This window comes from Pan troglodytes, chromosome 11 (genome assembly GCF_028858775.2).
Source record: "Pan troglodytes isolate AG18354 chromosome 11, NHGRI_mPanTro3-v2.0_pri, whole genome shotgun sequence".
In the NCBI taxonomy this organism is placed as follows: Eukaryota; Metazoa; Chordata; class Mammalia; order Primates; family Hominidae; genus Pan; species Pan troglodytes.
The window spans coordinates 50341582-50359333 of record NC_072409.2 but is presented as its reverse complement, the minus strand read 5'-3'; the positions used below and the strand labels follow the sequence as shown (position 1 = coordinate 50359333).

Here is a 17752-nt window from a genome sequence, read left to right as displayed (position 1 = left end):
GAGGGTGATGGCTTTTATTTGTGCTGTGCTTGGTGTAGGCTTGGTTTCTAGAAGCGACAGGACGTGGAGAGAGGCTGACAGCGGTGCTGTAAGCCCACCTTCATCCTGAGTTCCTTCACTGAACCTTATGTTTCCGTAATACCATCTTTACACAAACAACAAAAAATTCTAAAAACAAGATGAGAAAAACCTATGAAGATCCCACTCTGAAATAAGGTTCAACCCATCTTTCCACTACTTACTGTCCACCTCAAACTTTATGCAACTATAGGGAGAAGGTTTGCAGAGATGTCACAGGGTGAACATCTCCATGCAGGCTCCAGGAAGTGCCACAGCAGAATAACTTCATGTGTCACAAAATAGTGGAAGTTTGGGTGGGAGAGTGCTGGACCCTGAGTTCAGAAGTGGGAGAAGTCTTGACCCTGGGTATCCTGGTGAAGAATAGGTAATGTCTGCCCTGGGAAGCCCCTTCTCTCCCTGACAAAGGCTGGGATGGAGATGGGCCCTCTTTGCTCAGCCAACATGCGAAGCACAGAGTCCCCATCCCACTGCCTCTCCCTTTCTCGCACTCTGGAGTGGTGGTGGGGATAGACCTTCCAGCTCTGTGCATGTGTAGGTGGGGGGCGGGGGGCTGGGGGGACGGCCTTCATGGAGGCTGCTGAGGGCGGCGAACCCCCTGCCCCAGATGAGTGAATGACCCTGCTAGGAAGTCAGAGCCTGCAAGGGCTGTGGGGGTATCAGGTGGAGTGGGCTCCAGGTACACCCTCAGTGCACTGGGCAGGTCTCAGGCCAGGCTCTCTGGACCCCACCTGGGTGATGTGGTCACTCCCTGGGGGACTGCAGTCAGGCCCCGGCCACCCACCCTAGGCAGCACCGTCCCATCGCAGGACTGGACTTTCTGAGTCCTGAGACAGGACGGTGCTGCCCAGGCCTGACAGACTGGGAGGAACTGTTAAGTCCTCCATCTCTAGACCAGCCTCCCACACAGCACGGACAGTCTCTTACCTTTACCCTCAGGAATGATCCTTCTCACTCTAAGGCAACCAAGGCAGAGCTGAGGACCTGTGCCAGGCTGGGAGTCAGTCCCCTCCCTAAATGGGCCTGAGGGAAGCACCATCCCTGTCCCAATCCGCCGCAAGTTTCTGCCCAGGAGACACATAGGGAAGGGAGGACGGGGCCTCCCTGTTGGCTGACACTGGAAACGCGGGACCTGGAAGAAGAGGGAGCGCAGGGCTGGCAGGGGATGCTCCAGGCCCATGGAGAGCTCGGGCTGCCCCTCCTGGGCTGGAGGCTGTGCCCTCTGCAGGATCTGAGAAAGTCCAGTCCTGAGATGGGACAGCACTGCCCAGGGTGGGTGGCTGGGGCCCGACAGAAGTCCCCCAGGGAGTGACCGCATCACTCGGCCAGGGTGCAGGGAGCCTGGGCTGAGACCTGCCCAGTGCACTGAGGGTGCAACGGGAGCCCACCCCACCTGACGCCCCCACAGCACTGACAGGATCTGACCTCCCAGCATGTACCTGCCTCTCCCTGCACCCCAGCTGCCCACCCTGCCTGTTCCCTGGCTTCCTCCATCCCGTGCAGCCCATAGACTGTGACCATCTCACCGGCCACTCTGGCCCTTCCTTTGCCTTTGTCCTGTCAAAATCTCTGAGCAAGATCTCCCAGGTCCATCCAAACACCTGCTTTGTCCACTTTTGACTGGGCTTTTGGGCACCACTGGCCCATCCGAGCTGTCCATAGGGCCTTTGATAACGTGCATTACACACCTGGCATCTCCCAGCAGTGCTCAGCAGCCCCCGCACCAGGTCCCTGCTGACCAGATCCCGCACATCAGGTCCTCCCTGACCACACCCTCACTGATTAGAACCCCATGACCATGCCCCACTAACCAGGCCCTGCTGCCAGGCCCACAGTGACCAGGACCCTACTGACTGACCAGGACCTTACACACCAGGGCCTCACTGACCAGGTCCTTACTGACAAGGCCTCATTGATCAGGTTCCACCGATCATGACCCCATTGCCTGGCCCCACAGATGAGGTCCTACTGACTAAGCCTCCGGGGAACAGGCTGCCACTGACCAGGCCCCTATTAAGCAGGCCCAAGGTGACCAGATACTTCTGACTATGACCCTAGTGAGTAGGCCCCACTGAATGGGCACCCACTGCTCAGATCCCTGCTGACCAGGTCACCCACAGACCAGTGCTACAAAAGCCACCACTGACCACGCTCTCTCTGAACAGGCCCCCACTGATTAGGTTCCACTGACCAGGCTGCCCTGATCAGGGCCCCACTGACAAGGGCCTCACTGATGAGGACATGGCCACCAGGCCCTGCTGACTAGGTCCCATGTGACCAGGCCTCCACTGAATAGCACCCATTGACCTGGTCACCAGTGACCCAGCTCATGCTGACAAGGCCACCACTAAGCCCCAGCTGACCAGGTCTCCACTGACAAAGTCCTGCAGCCTAGTTTTACACTGACCAGACACCAAACAAGTGGCTGCCACTAGGTCCCCACTCACCAAGACGCCCACTACTAGATCCCCCTAATGAGACCCTCTCTAAGCAGACCCCTGCTGACCATGCCCCCAATAAATAGGCCTCACTGACCAAGTCCCAACTGACTAGGTCCACTGACGAGGCCCACACTCATCAGGGCCCTCCTAACTATACCAGAAGACCAAGCGACAATGAGATATTTCATATGGCAGGAGTAGGAGCAAGACAGAGAGAGGAAGGAGGTGCTACATCCTGTTATACAACCAGATCTCATGAGAACCCACTATCAGGAGATCAGCATCAAGAAGATTAACCATTGGTGAAGGAACCACCACCCATACCACCACCCACTGTTTCCAGGCAGAAGCCTCCTGCAGAGGCAGAGCCTCTTGGGAAACTTCCACTATGGCAGTGCAGAAGGAAAATATGGGCTTGGAGCCCACACACAGGAGGCCACCATCCTCCAGACCCCAGACTCATAAGCCCACCAACAGCTCACACCCTCAGTATGGAAAGGCTACAGGCACTCCACACCAGCCCAGCCCATGGGAGCAGCCATGGGGGCTGAAGCCTGCAAAGCCACAGGTTCACTGTCCTAGTAGAGGTTTTCCACAAACCTCTGCCTCTACAGCAGACTACTCCCTCTTCCTACTACCCCCCACCCTCCCACCACCCTACTGCCAACCTACTCTCCACCCTACCCACCCCTTTTCCTTCCAACCCCAATCCCCTCTTGCCATGATTAAATCACCTCCCACCAGGTCCCACCTCCAACATTAAGAAGTACAATTCACATGAGTTTTGTAAATAAACACAGCCAAACCATATTATTCTGACCCTGATACCCCAGAATCTCATGTCCTTCTCACAGAGCAAAATACATTCATGCCTTTTCAAAAGTTTCTTTCCAAATGTCTTAACACATTCCAGCATTAACTCAAAAGTAAAAAGTTCAACATCTCATCTGAGACAAGTCTACAGTCCCTTTTGCCTATGAGTCCCTGAATTTAAAAGGATGTTCTTTTCTTTCAGGGTACAATGATGGTAAAGGCATTGGATAAGCTTTCCCAACCGAAAGGGAAGAAATTTCCCAGGAAAAAAACACAAATAGGACCACAGGCCCAGTGCAAGTCCAAAACCCAGGAGGCCAGTATCCATTCAATCTCACAGCTCCAAAATCATGAAGAAAACTCACTATCATAAGCACAGCAATAAGGAGGTGGTGTTTAATCATTTGTGAAGGATCCACCCCTGACCACCACTTTTCACCCCTCACCCCCACCATAATCCCCTCATTCTCCCTACCCCCACCTTCCAACCCCCACTCTCCACCATGATTAAATCACCAGGCCCCAACTTTAACTTTATTATTCTGTCCCTGGCTCCCAAATCTCATGTCCTTCTCACATTGCAAAATACAATGATGCCTTCTCTACAGCCCCTCCAAATCTTATATCATTCCAGCATTTATACAAATGTCCAAAGCTTAAAGTCTCATCTGACACAAGGCTACAGTCCCTTAGGTGCATGAGCCTCTGAACAATACAGCAAGTTAACTACTTCCAAGGTACAATGCTTGTGCAGGCAATGTTACATAAGCATTCTCAGCCGAAAGGAAGAATTTTGCCAGAAAGAACAAAACACAGTACTTACAGGCCCCATGAAACTCCAAACCCAGAAGGCTAGTCATTCAATCCTACAGCTCCGAAATCATCCTTTCTGAAACCTTGTCCCACATCCAGGACACAGGGATGTGAGGGCTGGGCTCTGAAGGCCCTGGGCTGCTCTGCACCTTTGGTTTTGCAGGGTTTATGCCCCACGGCTGCACTCATGGGCTGGGCGGGTGTTGACTGCCTGTAGTTTTTCCCGACTGATGGTACAAGCTATTGGTCAGTCTACGAATCTGGGGTCTGCATGATGGTGGCCTCCAGTGTGGGGGCTCCAACCCCATATTTTCTTTCTGCACTGCCCTAGTAGAGGTTTCTTATGAGGCTCTGCCTTTTTGGGATGCTTTTTTCTGGTCACCCAGGCATTTCCATACAGCTTCCAAAGTCTACAGAGAGGCTTCCAAGCCTCTAGTCTCAAGATCCGTCCACCCAGTGGCTTAACACTATGAGGAAGTTACCAAGGCTTCTAGCCTGCACTCTCTGAAGCAGTGACCCAAGCTGCATCTGTGCATTTTCAGCCATGGCTGGAGCTGGCGCTGCAGGGATGCAGGCAGCAGTGCCCTGAGGCTGCACATAGAGGGGGGTCATGGGACTGGCCCAGGAAACCATTCTTCTCTCCTAGGCCCCAGGGCCTGTGACAGGAAGGGCTGCTGCAAAGTTCTATGAAATGCCTTCAAGGCCTTTTCCCTATTGTCTTGGCTATTAACACTGGGCTCCTTTTTATGCAAATTTCTGAAGCCTTCCTGAATTTTCTCCCTGAAAATCAGATTTTCTTTTTGACCACTTGGCCAGGCTGCAAATTTTCCAAACTTCTGAGTTCTGTTTCTTATTTAATGTAAGAGTTGGGACTTGTTTAATGTAAGTCCCATCCAGAGGTCATTTCCTCAGTCACACATCAGACCACAGGCTGTTCAATGCAGACAGGACACCTCTTGAGCTTTGCTTCCTAGAAGTTCATTCCACCAAATATGTACTAAGTCATCATCCTCAAGTTTACAGTTTCACAGATCTCCAGGGCAGGGTCACCGTGCCACCACATTCCTTGCTACAGCAAAACAAAGGTAACCTTGGCTTCTGTTCCCAATAAGTTCCTCATTTTTATCTGAGACCTTCTAAGTCTGGCTTTCACTGACCATTTTCCTGTCAGCCTTCTGATCACAAGTATTTAACAATTCTTTACAAAGATCCAAACTTTTCCTCATTTTCCTGTCTTCAAAGCCCTTCAAACTCTCCCAACCTCTGTCTGCTACCCCCTTCTGAACCTGCTTCTACTTTATCAGCTATCTTGTCGCAGCCTGGCAATGTCGTAAAGGAAGGCAAGTCCATTTTCAGGGGGAAAATTCAAGGCTTCAGATACTTGAATGAAAAGAAGCTGAGTGCTGATTGCCAAGACAACAGGGAAAAGGCCTTGAAGATATTTCATACATCCACTTTCCAGTACTAATTTTCTCTATGATCATAAAGAATCTCATGATTCTGCAGGCTGTAAGGAAACAGAGTGGCTTCTGAATCTGGGAGGACTCAGGAAGCCACCCAATCATATCAGAATGTCAAGGGGCAATGAGATGATTCATGTGGCAGGAGTAGGAGCAAGACAGAGAGAGGAAAGAGGTGCCACACCCTATTATACAACCAGATCTCATGGGAACTCACTATCACAAGCTCAGCATCAGAAAGATGGTGCTTAACCATTGGTGAAGGATTCGCCCCCCACCCCCAACTCCCACTGTTTCCAGGCAGAAGCCTGATGCAGAGGCAGAGCCTCTTGGAAAACCTCTCCTAGGGAAGTGCGGAAGGAAAATATGGGCTTGGAGCTCCCACACAGGATACCATCATCCTCCAGACCCCAGTCATAGACCCACCAACAGCTCCCACCCTCTGCATGGAAAAGCTACAGGCACTCAACACCAGCCCAGCCATGAGAGCAGCAAAGCCACAGGTGCACTGCCCTAGTAGAGGTTTTCCATGAGCCTCTACCTGTGCAGCAGGCTACTCCCCCTTCCTACTACCCACCACACTCCCACCACCCTACAGCCAGCCTACTCCTCCCCACCCCCTTCTCCTTACACCCCCACCCACCTCCCATCCATGATTAAATCACCTCCCACCAGGCTTCACAACCAAAATTCGGGATTACAATTCCACATGAGTTTTTCTAGCAAAACACAGCCAAACCATATTATTCCGACCTTGACCCTTCCAAATCTCATGTCCTTCTCACAGGGTAAAACACAATCATGCCTTTTCAAAAGTTTCCAAAAGCCTTAACTCATTCCAGCATTAACTCAACTATAAAAAGTTCAAAGTCTCATCCGAGACAAGGCTACAGTATCTTCTACCTATGAGTCCCTGAAGTTAAAATGGAGTTCTTTTCTTTCAAGGTACAATGATGGTACAGGCATTGGGTAAGCTTTCTTAATCCAAAGGGAAGAAATTTCCCAGAAAAATAACACAAATGGGACCACAGGCCCAATGCACATCCAAAACCCAGCAGACCAGTATTCAATCTCACAGCTACAAAATTATGAAGAGAACTATCAGAAGGACAGCATTAAGGAGATGGTGTTTAATTACTCGTGAAGGATCTACCCCCACCCCTGCCTTTCACCCCCAACCCCACCATAATTCCCCCCAATTCTCCTCACCACCCCCACCTTCCAACCTCCACTCTCCACCATGATTAAATCACCTTCCACCAGCCCCCACCACCTTTAACATTTCCCATTACAATTTCACATCAGTGGGACACAGAGCCAAGTCATATTATTCTGTCCCTGCCCATGCAAATCTCATATGTCTTTCTCATGTTGCAAAATACAATGATGACTTCCCTACAGTCCCCCAAATCTTAACTCATTCCAGCAAATGTCCAAAGCCCAAAGTTTTATCTGGGACAAGGATACAGTCCCTTCTGCCCATGAGCCTCTGAATTATAAAGCAAGTTAACTACTTCCAAGGTACAATGATTGTACAGGCAATGGGTAAGCATTCCCAGCCAACAGAAGAAAAATTGCCTGAAAGAAAAACAAACACCGATGGGACTCATAGGATACATGAACATCCAAAACCCAGCAGGCCAGTCATTCAATCCTACAGCTCCAAAATCATCCTTTTGGAATCCTTGTCCCCAGCCATCTGGGGCTGTAGGGCAGCTGGCCGCAAGCTGCCCTGGCTTCTTCCATGTTGTGCTCGTCACTACCCACCAAGGGAGGTCAGATGCAGGCATCAAGCAGGGCGGTTGTCTCTGGACCTGCGTCTTGGTTATCATGGAGCCAAACTGGGCCTGGTGACAGGGCCATGATGGGGTTGTTCTGGTGGTCCTGTGGGTGTCCAGAGGAGATGCAGAATGGAATTGCTACCAGGATGAATCAGATGACTGTCAACACAGAACAGGCACCTGCTGAGTGCTCAGGGTTTACCCTCAGTAGCTGCCCAGAGGCCAAAACCATCCACCTGATAGCGACTGTCCCTAAGCCAGGACGAAGAGAAGAGAGCAGGTTCCACTCACCTAAGTCTGATCAGTGAGCTGTGCTGAGATGTGCCTCTCACCTAGAAAATGGCCCTTCATGCAGAGCCACTCACAGACACTGCTGTGTGTCTCTAACTGCTCCACAACACATAGGCAATGGGGGCTCAGCAACAGTGACATCGTGGGGTGACACAACACACCACAACGGGAGCCTGCTTGGGTCAAGAGGGCCCAGAATCAGTGTCCTCTATCCCCTGAACTCACATGTGTGCATGCAATGTGTTTGTGCATGCATGTGTCTATGTGCATATGGGTGTATTTGTCTTGCTTCTCTGGCCTGGCCTAGCTGCTCCACTCACAGGTGCACCCAGGTCCTCATCACTATCACCACCAGGGCCCAGGGCCAGGATTAGAGAATCCACAGGTGCTCCCCAATCTCTGCCCTCCCCACCGAGTGTGGTCCTGGGGATGCAGACAGACGAGGGGCGCCGAGCAGAGTAGAGCGGGCTGGCACCCTCTCTAGGTGGAATCCAGGTTGTGGGTAAAGTTGGAGGTCTGCCAAGCAGTGCTGGATTCAACACATCTTCTCACATTCTCTTTCCAGCAACGCTCCAGGGTGCCCTGACTCACCTTCCTACACATGGAAGCAAGGAGGCTCCACAAACCCCCTGCCTAAGGTCACACAGTGGCCAACTGGCCAGGTTCCTACTGACCAGGTGCCCCCCAAACCAGGTCCCCACTGACAAGGCCCCTAATGACCACTCCTCCATTGACCAGGTCCCACTGACCAAGTCCCCACTGGCCATGTCTCCATAACCTGGAAGAGGCCCCTATTAATAGGCCTCACGGACCAGACCCCACTGACTGGGTTCCCACTGACAAGACCACAATTTACCAGGTTGCCGCTCACCTCACCCCTACTGAACAATTCTCCATGGATCAGTCCCCAGCTGACTGAGCCCCCTCTGACCAGGCCCTCACTGACCAGGCTCCAAGCCACTAAGGCCCCACACTGACCAGACCCCTAATATACTGAATAGACCCCACCGACCAGTTTTTTATTATTTGTGTTCCAACCGATCAGACCCCACTAATAAGGCCACCACTGACCAGGTCCCCACTGACTAGGCTTCCAATGACTAGGTCACCAGATCCCCACTGGTGAGGCCTTCACTGAGGAGGCCACCCCCTAGCCAGGTCCCTGCTGATGTGGTCCCAACTGACCAGGTCCTGATGGCTAGGTCATCTCTGACCATGATCCACTGACGAGGCCCCTGTGCAGCGGTGCTCAACGTCTCATTATAATGCCCCAATCAGCCCACAGACCCTCCCTCCCTGCATGTGTGCCCAGAGATCAGGCCCTGGGGGTTTCTTGGGCCCCAAGGCCTCTCCTCCAAGACACAGGAAGGGACAGTCCGCCTCAGGCTCCAGGTACCCAGCTTCACACTCGCCCCCCAAGGCCCTCTGGGCCCATCTCAAAGGAGACAATGAGGTGGCCTGGCACTGCCTGGACATGCCATCTACCCTATTCCTGAGTGTCAGAGTGGGAGAAGGGAGGGACATTTGGCAGACGAGACACCCTGTGCTGCTGGGTCTCCCAGGGCCCTTCCCACAGAGCCCCGATCTAGAGACACAGCACAGAGGCTGCAGACAAATTAATCCAGAACCTTTGAGTCTGAGCCAGAGACCACATGAGGACTGTCCCCAGACAGCCAGAAGGCCCTTTGCTAGTTCCTTGGTACCTCAGTGGATGCAGCAACAGTTCTTCTGTTGGGGTCTAGCGAGTGTGTCCTGGGGAGGGCTCACCTGTGCTTCCTCAGTGGTTCCAACTCTGCTTCTAAGAAAAATTACTCATTCTAGGGCTGGAACAGAGAAAATACAAGATTATTTTGGAACATCTTGTGCCAGAAAGTAAAAAACTGCTGACAAGAGTAACAGAGACAAATCAAAAAGACATAAAGTCAGACATAAAGAAATGTCTACCACTGGGCTAATCTTGGAGAATTGGAGCACCAGAATCATGAGCTTTCCCTTCTCCTTTATTTATTGGTTTTATTTCTCCATGTAGAACAAACAAGAGAATATGAAAATAATCATCTGGCAACCATCACAGTAATACTTGTTCAAAGACAAGACATCAATGAAATACTAAATCTAGTGGGTTTTTAGGAGTAACCAGATATTTACAGAGCCTCAAAGTATCTCCACACAAAATACGGTTGAACTACAAAAAGAAATTCATAACATTAGTATGGACAAACCTGGCAGGTACTCCTTAAGTCTCCTACTACATATAGTAATAAAACCTGTAAAATGCAAAGAAGCCTTCGATGACCTTTACTAAAGTATCAAGGATGATTTGATTGTTTGGCTGTTTAAACAGCTGACATTTGGGCAATTTGAGTATGTCAAACTCCATAATACTGGTGTTCATTTGCAAGATCCACTTAAAACTTAAGGGGGCTAAAAATTTATGTTAGTAGATACTGAACATAGTATCTACTAACCCAATAATGAAAAGGAATGCCATTTGCTATTTACACTTTAGTACTAAAATAAACCATTTAAAATACCATAATAAATTTTCATCATACATATGATATGAAAATATTCTACTTTAGTAATGAGAAGCAATTAAAATTTCATGTAAATAGCCCAGTAATAGTTTTATGATCTTTTAAATCACACAACTTTTCCTTAAGATTTTATGGTTAAATATTCTCTTTATTAGATGTGGCTTACCAGTGGATTCTAGAGAAGAAAGCAGATGGGAGCAAGCGCCCAACACAGCAAAAGCTGGAAAGAAAAAGAAAGGATTATGTTCTTTACCCAAAACATTTCAGTTAACTAAGTGTGAGTTTAAAATCTAAAGAGTTGAGAACGTTATCAGAGTTAAAAAGAATGAGAAATATGTACGTACAATTACAATACAAAATCACTATTAAATAATTAACGCATGGCATTAATTCTAATTGTGGTTAAATATCACAGCTTTTCCATTCTTTATACATGTACTCAACACCCACGTGCTAAGGCACTAGAATCAGTACTGGAATTACAATATGAAGATGGCATGGTCCACCTCTCAACAGTCCTATGCTATAACCTAAAACAACAGACAGGCAGGCAATGTCCGTATAGAGTCATAGACACTATGACAGGTATAAAGCAGGGCACTACTGGAAAACACAGAAGAGACATCTATCCCACTTTTGTGTCAATATCATGGGCTTTGTGGAGGAGATAAATGGGTTGATACTTGAAGGACAAGGAAAAGCTTGCCAGATAGACGAGGCGAAGGCAAAGAGCCTGAGGTGAGGAAGAGCCCTACAGAGTTCTACTCCGCCCACTTTGGTGCTAGAGCAAAGGGCAGAGTGCGGTAAGCGGCGAGACATAAGGCTGAGTAACCTGACAAGAATTACATTGACACAGGTGTTTTTATTTCATGGTGAAAATTTTGGAACTTTTCCTGAGAACAGATGTAAGCCAATGGCACAGTAAATGACAGGAGATTTAAAATGTCACCTGTCAAGCGACTGCTTATGAAGGGTTTTTCCTCAACTAAGTATTTCTAAATGAGTCTGAGGTCTGTTGGCCTTCAATCTCTACCAAAACCCAGATAACTTGATGATGACTTTGTTTTCAGAGAATCCTTTCAACATGCTGGCTGACAGTTCCATGAGGATGGCAAAAGTGAAGAAATTGTAGAGCCAGTAAAAAAGAGATGGATACACTTCTTGGGAATTTTTTAAGCTATCGGACATGAGGAATTAACGGTACATGAGTATACTCTTCACTGTGAAAGTTTTTGTTTTCACATCTTTCACTAGATGTGTGTAAGGAAAAGATACTGAACATAGTATCTACTAACCCAATAATGAAAAGGAATGCCATTTGCTATTTACACTTTATTACTAAAATAAACCTAAATTTAATTAATAAATTTTGGAAACATACTTTTCTTTGTTTCTGTAATTATTTGTTCCACACAGTCCGGCTCCATCTAAAATACGTAAAAAAATAATAATGTTTAAGTTAAACAAGAGACATTATCATGAGAATAATATATCACTTACAAAATGTGGCCTTTAGTATTTTTAGGGACTAGACGTAACATGAAGTTTGCTTAAAAAGAAAAGTAATCACATAAATAAAGTAAAATTCCTACTTATTTTAAGTTTAGATAATAGAGGATGTATCTGTGCAATGCTGTTTAGAGTAATCTGACAAAAATAGATAATATTGGTCTATTGGATATACATAATTATAGAAAGGTGGTGTTTTATTAGTACAAAGGTTAAATAATGGCCGGGCACAGTGGCTCATGCCTGTAATCCTAGCACTTTGGGAGGCCAAAGCGGGCAGATCATGAGGTCAAGAGATCAAGACCATCCTGGCTAACATGGTGAAACCTCGACTCTACTAAAAATACAAAAATTAGCTGGGTGTGGTGGTGCATGTCTGTAGTCCCAGCCACTCGGGAGGCTGAGGCAGGAAAATTGCTTGAACCCAGGAGGCAGAGGTTGCAGTGAGCTGAGCTCGTGCCACTGCACTCCAGCCTAGTGACAGAGCGAGACTCCATCTCAAAAAAAAGAAGAAAAGAAAAGTTAAACAATTAAAGTCATATTTTGCAATGAATGCATTGCTTTGAAATTCTTAGCAAAACTCTGTCCTTTGTAAAAGTTTAATCCATTTTTTTACTTCAGTAATTTTTTTCTTAAAAAGAAATTTATATTTACTTACAGAAAATTTTTTATAGTAAATTTTTCTTTTTTTTTTTCTAGTTTGTATTCTAAATTAAAGTGGTACCTGTGTAAGTTTCTTCCAAAGGTATATCGAGGGATGCTGAGGTTTGGAGTACAATTGAACCCATCACACAGGTAGTGAGCATAGGACCCAAGAAGTAGTTTTTCAACCTGGCCCACTCTGTCCCTCCCCGTTCTTATTTCCCAGTGTCTATTGTTCCTATGTTTATGCCAATGTGCACCTAATGTGTAGCTCCCACATATGAGTGAAAACGAGATACTTGGTTTCTCTTTCTGCGTTAGTTTGCTTAGGATAGTGGATTCCAGTTGTATCCATTTTGCTGCTAAGGAAATGATTTTGTTCTTTTCATGGCTGCACAGTATTCCATGGTATATATATGGAATTTTCCAATCTACTTTGGATTTTCAATCTATCTTTGGTGCACCGGGATTGACTCCATGTCTTTGCTATTATGAATAGTGCTGCAATGAACATACATGTGCATGCATCTTTTTGTTACAATGAGTTATTTTCCTTGAGGTATACCCCTAGTATAGTAATGGGGTTGCTGTGTGTGGGATTACATGTGCCTGCCACCACTCCTGGCTAATTTCTGTAGTTTTAGTAGAGACAGGGTTTCATCATGTGGGCCAGGCTGGTCTCAAACTCCTGACCTCAGGTGATCTGCCTGCCTTGGCTTCCCAAAATGCTGGGATTACAAGCATGAGCCACCACACCTGGCCAAGCACAAAGCTTTTAACAGAAAAATGGAAATGAACCTTTCAGTGTTTTGTTTATTTAATTCATAAAATGCACTTATTTTGGATTCTATTAAATAATAAATATCTATATGTCATTAAGTGTTTGGTTGTCATTCACTTGTGATTATGGGTGGAAAGAGTTAAGACGATGCAAAGAAACTTTAAAAGTGGTATAGGCTGGGCATGGAGGCTCACCCCTGTAATCCCAGCACTTTGGGAGGCTGAGGCGGGTGGATAACAAGGTCAGGAGATTGAGACCAGCCTGGCAAATATGGTGAAATCCCATCTCTAATAAAAATACAAAAATTAGCCAGGTGTGGTGGTGGGCACCTGTAGTCCCAGCTACTCAAGAGGCTGAGGCAGAATCACTTGAACCCAGGAGGCGGAGGTTGCAGTGAGCCGAGATCGTGCCACTGTACTCTAGCCTAGGCAACAGAGCGAGACTGTCTCAAAAAAAAAAAAAAAAAAAGTGATGTGAACCACAGACAAACTACAATCAAGTAGAGTAAGACCCTAGGTGTACCACCACCACTGCCACCGAGGCCTTCGTTACAGCACCCACAGGTTCCTCCCCACCCCAGAATGGGATGGGCCCTGCAGTGCTCCTATTCCCCCTTCCCAGCCCCCAGACTTCCTACTGCTACCACCACTAGCGCCGATGCCAATACAACCACCATCGCCCTCAATGTACCAGCCCACCCGACCAGGCTCCTACCACCTGGCCCCCGTGGGTGTCCTCCTACCGCTCTGATCGAGCTGCAGTCTCCATCACCACCACCAACCACATGAGGCAAGCTGCAGAACCACGTCATCTGCAGGCTAAACCGTACCACAGGCAACTCCTCCTTCTCCTCCTTCAGCCTGGCTTGGAGCAGCTGGGCAGGCAAAGCCCGAAAAGCCCAAAACAGGATTCAGGGAGTGGAACCGTTAGAGCCTCACCTTGTCACACTGGTGACTGGGTGGCAGGGATCAGTTTCATTGAAGGCACTCACACCCACCTTCCAAAGTCCAGCCTCTCCTTCTGGCAAGAGCTGGCCAGGAACTGGGGCCTAGGGTGGGAGTGAGTGCCTTCACTGAAACCAGCCCCTGGCCAGGTCCAGCCGGCCAGGAATTACTGGGCCCACCAGGGCTGCCTTCCTTGGGGAGCCTGAGTAGGAGAAACTCAGACCCAGCCAGCCCTCCCCACCCAAGGGCTGGTTCCCATTCCTCATGCCTCCACCCACAGTGCCCTGTCCCCCACTTCCCCCGTGGTGCCTACTACTCCCTGCCCAGTAGTCCCAGGTGGTCTCTGCAACACAGAGCATGAGGGCGGGACGGGAAACCACAGTGGGTGTGGGGGCCCTGCCGTGCAATCTAGCTCAAGCAGGAGAAGATCTCCTTCTAGAGTCTGGAGTCCGGCAAGAGGAGAACGATCCCTTACTTGGAAGCCACCAGAAGGAAGAAGGAGGCCATTGCTGTCGCTGCCTTTGCCACCTCCTCAGCTCGCCAACACCGCTGGCAGTGTAGCCCCCGTAGCACCCCAATCTGCCCCCTGCCACTAGTAGTGTAGCCCCCAGATAGCACATCCAACACACCCTACAGTTTAAGGCAATGTAACCCCAATACTCCCCCCCAAAGCACTCCCCCCACACTGCAGGGAGTGTACCATCTGATAGTGCCCACAATCTGACCCAGCCACAGGTGTTGCTGCACTAGATAGCATCCCAAACCCGCCTCCCCCCACTCCACCACAGCAGTTCAGCTCCTGATGGCGCACCCCCCAGTCACAGGCAGTGCAGCACCCAACAATGCCCCTAAACCACCCCCCACTGCCAGCATTGTAGCCCTGGGTAACTCCACCCAACCCACCCCCTGCTGCAGGAAGTGCAGCAGAAGATAGCGCCCCTAACCCTTCCCCAGCCACCAGCAGTACACGTTAGTGTACACAACCTGCCTCCCCCCACCACTCCTGCCACCGCGGGCAGCATAGCCCCAGATAGCCAGCCAACCTGCCCCACCACCAGCAATGCAACCCCGGAGAGTGCCCCCAATCAGACCACTACCACAGGCAGTGTAGCCTCTAGCAGTGAGCCCCAATAGGACACCCAACCCTGGCCCCCAGAGACGTACAGGGCAGCCCCGGAACACTCACCTACCCCAACACATTTCTACCACTGTGGCTGAGCTGCAGTCTCCGACATCACCACCAACCACAGCAAGGCGAGCTGCCACCAACCACAGCGAGGTGAGCCACGGTGGCACAGGCTCCAGTCTCCAGCATGTGGCGGTCCCTCTTCCTTCTCCTAGTCCTCCAGCCCGGCAGAAGAAGCTCCCGCTGCCAGCCGCCCTCCTACTGGTCTGTGGCCACCACCAACTGCAGCGAGGTAGTGTCCCAGGCTCCAGGGATCCAGGTTCCATCCATTCTCCAGCCTCCCTCAGGCGGAAGGTGGCGACCCCTTCCAGTTCTGTAAGCCGGGCACAGAGCAGTTCCTCAGCTTGACACAGAAGAGCTTGAAATGACCTGACATGACCTCAGCATGCTTTATCTACTGAGGTTATGCAAAACCCGTTCCTGGACTACATGTTCTGATTGGACGAGAGAAAAACCTCTAGGCCTACTTTGATTGGACTTTATTTTCATGCTGTGATTGGTTGTTAAGACTTGCTCTCATCCAGTCAGAACATGATCATGAAGTCCAATCAGAGTAAGCCTGGAGGTTTTTTTTCTCATCCAATCAAAACATGCAGTCCAGGATCCTCCGTGGACATAACCGCAGTATATAAATGATGCTGAAAAGAAATCTGGTGTTTTCAGGTTCCTGTACTGACCTGTCAAGGTAGTCGCATCCCGGCGTAGAGGACTAGGAATCGGGAGTCACTGGCCGTATGCTGGAGGCTGGAGACGCGGGAGCGTGGCTTGCCTCGCTGCGGTTGTTGGCAGCGATGGAGATGGCGCGGCTGGAGAGGTAGAAGAAGGAAAACAGTTTTGGGATAGTTGGAGGTGGGTAAAGAGGGTAGTTAATGCCAAAGGGAAAAAAAGGATAGCTTAGCAGGAGACGGCGTTGCAAAAAGATGGCGGCGAAAAGATGGTGGGGAAAAAAGTTTTTGGGTACATGGAGGCGGAAAAACAGGGTGGGGAGCGGGAGGGAGGGAAGGTTTTGCAGAAAGCCGGTGGGTAAAAAGTGTTTCGATAGATGGAGGGGGGAGAGAGTGACGAGGAGGAGGAAAGAGGGTGGGGAGAGGGAGCAGGGATTAGAGGGTTGGGAAAACGACGGGAAAATAGTTTGGGGTAGATACAGGACAAAAAAGAGGATGGCAAGCAGGATTGGGGAAAGAAGAGCACGAGTGGTAAAGGGGGGAGACTTTGAAAAGATGGTGGGGAAAGTTTTGGGGGGTGGATGGAGGGGGGAAAAGAGGGAGATGAGCAGCAGTGGGGAGAAGGCTTTGTGAAAAGATGGGGGAAATGTTTTTGGGTAGATGGAGAAGGGAAAGAGAAATGGCAAGGAGGAACGGGGGGAAAGACGATGAAGAACACAGTTTTTGGGTGGATGAAGGGGGAAAAGACGGTGGTGAGCAGCAGGAGTGGGGAGAAGGTTTTGGGAAAAGGCGGGGGAAAATGTTTTTGCTTAGATGAAGGAGCAAAAGAGTGTGATGCGGGAGGGGTAAAAAGAGGGTGGCCAGGGATAAGAGGAAAAGACGGTGGGAAGAAACAGTGGGGAAAGGGTTTGGGTAGGTGGATGGGGAAAAGGGTGCTGAGCAGGAGAGTAGAGAAGGCTTTGTGAAATGATGGTGGAGAAAAATGGTGAAGAAGTTTGGGGGCAGATGGAGGAAGAAAAAGGGTGGCCAGAGGGAGGGGGTCAAAGGTGGTCGGGAAAAGAAGGTGTAGGGAAATAATGGTGGGGGACAAAGGTTTTGGGTAGGTTTTTTTAATAAGATCGTTTGTATTTTTTCTTTTGAGTAGTTTGAATTCTTTATATCTTTTGTGGATGAACCCGTTGTCTGATGAATAGTTTGCAAATACTTGCTTCCATTCTCTGGGTTGTTTCTTCATTTTTAAAAAATTTTCATTTCATTTAATTTTTTTTAGACGGAGTCTCGCTCTGTCGCCCAGGTTGGAGTGCAGTGGCACGGTCTCGACTCACTGGAAGCTCTGCCTCCTGGGTTCACGCCATTTTCCTGCCTCGGCCTCCTGAGTAGCTGGGACTACAGGCGCCTGCCACCACACCCGGCCAATGTTTTTGTATTTTTAGTAGAGACGGGGTTTCACCGCGTTAGCCAGGATGGTCTCGATCTCCGGCCTCATAATCGGCACGCCTCAGCCTCCCAAAGTGCTGGGATTACGGGCATGAACCATTATGCCTGGCCTTAAAAGGCTAATTTTTGTCTTAAGATTTGTGGTAAGGAAGGAGAAAGAAACAAATTAGTAATCACAAATATACATATAATCACAATATGCAGTAGGTTCTATAAAGGAAAAACAGGGTGTTATGTGGAGTTCAACAAGGACAGTGAATTATGATAGTAGGTTCCATGGAGAAAGTCATCTAAGAAAGTTATACTTTAGCTCCAACATGAAGAATAAAGACAAATGAGGCAGGTACGGTGAGTGAGGAGCAGTGGCCCAAACA

The 17752-nt window shown here is 49.1% G+C and overlaps 1 long non-coding RNA gene across 1 annotated transcript in view; it reads left to right on the top strand.

Annotated features, from left to right (window-relative positions):
• Window positions 1-15885: 15885 nt before the first annotated feature.
• LOC134807653 (uncharacterized) overlaps window positions 15886-17752 on the top strand; it is a 61653-nt gene continuing 59786 nt past the window's right edge. Inside the window, exon 1 of the long non-coding RNA XR_010148665.1 lies at window positions 15886-16125. This is a non-coding gene — a long non-coding RNA (uncharacterized LOC134807653). The remainder of the gene's footprint in view (window positions 16126-17752) is intronic.